This window comes from Panulirus ornatus, chromosome 26, assembly GCF_036320965.1.
Source record: "Panulirus ornatus isolate Po-2019 chromosome 26, ASM3632096v1, whole genome shotgun sequence".
In the NCBI taxonomy this organism is placed as follows: Eukaryota; Metazoa; Arthropoda; class Malacostraca; order Decapoda; family Palinuridae; genus Panulirus; species Panulirus ornatus.
In genome coordinates, this window is record NC_092249.1 from 7,184,613 (window position 1) to 7,189,379 (window position 4,767).

A 4,767-nucleotide genomic window follows, 5' to 3' on the forward strand; every position below is an offset into this window, starting at 1 on the left:
TCGCCTAAGCATCTATGGGTCTAACGTCTTTGTCAGTGGTGGTGTGAGCCTTATAACCCTTTATACCATCCTGTCCCTTATCAAATAACATCTTATATTGTTCCAGCAATTTCTCAAGACCTGGAACACTTACACACTTTAACACAAAATATCTCCTTCCAGTCCATCTTAAGCTCACGCAACCAATTCTTGCCCAACAAAGTTTGTCTAGCCACATAACTAACTACAAAGAATAGCAACTTTAAATGCTGATTATTGTACTTTACTTCACATTCTAGTTTCCCTTCCGTGTTCAAAATCTCTCCAGTGTAGGTTCTTAACCTAACACATAAGTCATCTAAAGGCCCATGTGCAAATAACTTTTCATACATATCTTTACTCATTATAAATTAGCTGCAGTGTCTATTTCCATGGCTGCTGGTGTATCATTAATGTACAAGTCTACATAAAACAACTTTTCCTTCATGACTGGTGTAAATTACTCACACTCTCTTTAATACACTTTTCTCTCTCCTTCTCAACACCTTCAATAATATTTACTCTACCTTTACCCACTTTTGGCAAGCGTTGTGCAGGCAGAAGCAATATGTCCAATACGTTGGCAACTGTAATATCCTGAATTTTTAAACTTACATTTAAAGCTTTCATGTTTCCCTAAGCATCTTTTCCATTTCAGATCAGCATGTGTTCCTTCTTTTGTGACATAATTCTTCCTTCTAGTAGCAGTTACTTTGCCGACTGATTCACTAACGGTGTTTAGGATTTTTTTCTGTTAGTTCCATGCTTGTAGCTATCTGACCTGCCTTTCCAAAAGTTAGATCAGAGGTGTTCATTAACTTAATCTGTATTTCTTTCATAATTCATCCCTATGACAATCCTGTCTCTTAGTTCTCGGCTTAAGAACTGTCCAAAATTACAGTGAGTGGATAACTTCCACAAATCAACTATATAATCACTTACAGATTCATGTTAGCCATCACAATTGTATGTTCATGAATGTGTTGTTTGGCGTCAAGGTTACCCCATGTGACCGCTACAGACGCTACATTTGATGGGAAAAAAGTACCTCACTAACTTGCATATGATTCAGTTCATGATGATCCCTGGTCAAGCCTTCCAGCTTTGCTTTATGGAGTGTAACTCCCCCCACGCGCCTTCATGCCGTGGACTGGCGGACATGCTGTCATGTTCTTCTTCCTCTTTTACGTAAAAGTCTATTGTAGAGGAGCAGCCAAGGTTAAGGCTCCTGCCAGTGGAACCTTCAAATACTTAAGTGGATATACCAATGGAGTCCTCCCCAGTGGTGTTGCTAGACTTGCCAGTGCTATATCAAGTAGTTATGCAAATGGTTGTGCTACTGGAAAGGCAAATTGTTTTGCAATGGCCATGCTAATGATGTTGCCATTGGCTTTGCCAGTGGCCATGCCAATGGAAATATCTGCACTAGTGAGGTTCTCAGAGAAGAAACCAATGGCCATGTACCTAAGGCTCCTGTTTTCCCCAACAATTAGCTCCACATCTCGACAAGTAGTGTGTTTGAATGTAGACACTGCATTAGACTGATCCCAATGGCCCCGTGGCCGTGCTTGGCCAGGGCCAAGAGGATTATGGTTAACTCCTTGTTTATCTTGCCTTCTTTGTTGAAGTCGCATCCTCGCATGATGGCATCCTGGAACTCCTGCAGGTCCATTGCGTCGTAGTCCTTTTTCACCAATTCTAGAAGGTGCTTCAAGGAACCATTCAGTTACCCATCCTCAATTGTTCCACTAATGTTCCTGTCGTAAAGAGCAAAGACTCTCTCTACGTCTTCCTTCGTCAACTTGGAGGTGTCCTGGCTCACCTTGAACACTTGAACGGCACGGGAAGTTCTTGACCAGCAGCAACTTGGCCTTTCGGAAAGTTACAGTTTGCTATCCTTGTCCTAGTCGAAGTCTTGGAGTATAGTGTCGGTATATTCAGTACGTTTGTCCTCCTCCGAGACGTCTTGGTCCCGTAAGAAATTCTTCAGTTCGCCAGCCTCTATGTAACCACTGTTGTCTTTGTCGTAACTCGACGGAGGACTCGAGGGTGTGGTTGTCGGGGCGAAAGAGCAGCAGGAAGGTCTACTCCAACGGCAGGAGTTGGGCCAGCTCCCTGATCTCGATCTTACCGTCTTGGTTGTTGTCGTCGTAAGCCTCCATGAAGCACACCTTTAGCTCGGCCAGCACGGTGTCCGACACAGACTTGAGGTGCGGTTATCGCTGGTGTTGACGGAGGAGACATAACTCATTAGAAGACGTCCAGCTCTGATCCCTCGATGTAGCCATGACCGTTGGCGTCGTAGTGGCTTTAGATTTCCATGAACAGGATGGCCCTCAGCTTCTTCAGTTCTGGCGACTCATCGTCACGGAACTGACACATGAAGTTGTTGCACTCCTCCTGCAAATTCATCTTCCTCTGGTGGTCGATGTGCCCGATGGCGCCCACTGCCATACACTGGCAGACGAGACAGTAGAACGCAAAAGCCTCCCTCCTTCGGCCTCCCGGACTCCATTCAAGATCTTTTGAAGAGGTTCCGTCCGGCGCTTACAAGTTAGCTTTCAAAGGAGTGCGACTGGTCCTACGCCTCATGTACGATCGCCTAATGAACTCGGCATCCCCTCACCGTCAATAGACACACTCGCTCTCGTAAAAGGGCACTTATTCAAAAGCCACCCACGTCAGCCTTCAGTTTTTTTGGGTGACGTGCATGTCAGAATGTACATCCACATTACTCTAGTTTCTTCTTAGCTGTCACCTAATCATTCACTCCAGGTGGCTATGATTATCTCATGCTTTTCACCTCCCTCCTTGTAGGCTTGGCTTAACTACGGAGACTGTGATTACAAAAGATGTCGTCTGAGCTCTGTTCCCTTGCTATGTCTCCACTTCCTGCTATCACTTTGTCCACAACTGAATTTTGAGACGGTGTTGCTTTTGGTCGTTGGTGGGTATTCAGTCTAACTAGCTCCTGATGATCACTTCATACGTCTGATGTGATCCAGTTAGTCAATGAGAGTTGGGGTGAGTGTGATTATACTTTAGGGAGAATTAAAAGATGTTTTGGAAGAAGGGAAAGTATTGGGTCTGATATGGTATCCTAAAAGAGGCCAGTTCAGTTATAAAATGCGACTTAATTTTCCTAGAGTACAAAAATGTTCACATTCAGTCAGGTCTTGCCTCCTCAAAATTAGATTTTTAGAATTCCACCATTTTTAAAGAAAAGAATTCAGTTGAGTCAGCAGTATGCTCTTGTATCTGACCTCTTTCGTTTTCTTATCCCATTCACTCTAAGGCAAAACTATTTCTAAAAGAACTTACATATATTTGTTGATAACAAGACTAACAAGTTACAAGGGAAGGGAGCGGGTGGCTGGAAATCCTCCCCTCTCGGTTTTTTCCAAAAGAGGGAACAAAGAAGGGGGCCAGGTGAGGATATTCCCTCAAAGGTCCAGTCCTCTGTTCTTAACGCTACCGCGCTAACGTGGGAAATGGCAAATAGTATGAAAGAAAAGATATATATATATATATATATATATATATATATATATATATATATATATATATATATATATATATATATATATATATGGTCTATGTTTATCGACCAAACCTGAAGGGAGGATAAATAGCAGGGCCTGCTGCCTAGCCTACGATTCGAACCCAGGCCGCGGGTGGGTCAGACGCTACCCACTACACTATGGAGTCCCGTGTGCCTGTGTGTGATTACTGTTTGATTTCTATTTGTTTGTTGAGGAGAGAGAGAGAGAGAGAGAGAGAGAGAGAGAGAGAGAGAGAGAGAGAGAGAGAGAGAGAGAGAGAGAGAAACTCTACATACATACATTCGTTTCGTCCCGTTTGAGCCTTGTATATACGCACCATGTCTTTACTCCTGTGTGTGTATACACAGACACATACACACCTTTGTTTATGCCATGAGTGTGTCAGTGTCTGTGTGTGTGTGTGTGTGTGTGTGTGTGTGTGTGTGTGTGTGTGTGTGTTGTGTGTGTAAAATCTCTTATAGGTTAGTCTGTCAGTGTTTGACTATCCCTGAATCGGACTTAAACTGTACTGGGTGTTCTTTGCGTCATGAAGCGTGGCACTTCGGGGAAAAACTACAATAATGAACTATTATAAGTCTCGCTTGTTGAGAGGGCAGCGGAATGCTATTGCTACAAGAGAGAGCTAACGAGGCAAAGTTTATTCTAGGAATGTCACCAGAGACAAGGAAGGCTAACAGAAGGTGTTCACAAAGTCTCTGGAACAAAATATAAAAAGATTATTCATTAGGATCCTGAGAAATTCACAGAATTTCATAATTTGATTTGGTTAAGACAAGTATTTTTCCTTAAGTTCTTGAAGTTGCCTTTGGCAACCTTATGAAATACTGAGTACTGATTATAGTTTCATTGGGCATTCCTGCAAGACTGATTTTTCACATTACATCACAACGTACTTTAGCAGAAAAGACACATTTTCTGTCTGCTTTATTTTCTGTAATGGAGGCGAGTAATACGATGATTGGCTGTTATAACACTTCCTTCTTTCCTCGAATTTCCTAGAATTGTCTTCCTTCTTTCGTTCTCTTCTTTCTTTCCTCGAACAGTAAAGCTGTAAGAGTTCATTTCTCCCTTGCATTCTATCCCTTCTTTCCTTCACTCTTCCTTCTTCCCTTGAGCAGCAAAGAGGTAGAATTCCCTTCCTTCTTTCATCTTTTCTTCGTTTCTTGAGTAGCACTTTCAGAATTCT

At 42.7% G+C, this 4,767-nt stretch overlaps 1 pseudogene; it reads right to left on the bottom strand.

Annotated features, from left to right (window-relative positions):
• Positions 1-896: 896 nt before the first annotated feature.
• Positions 897-3,190, bottom strand: LOC139757364 (calbindin-32-like; annotated as a pseudogene).
• Between the last annotated feature and the right edge of the window lie 1,577 nt (positions 3,191-4,767).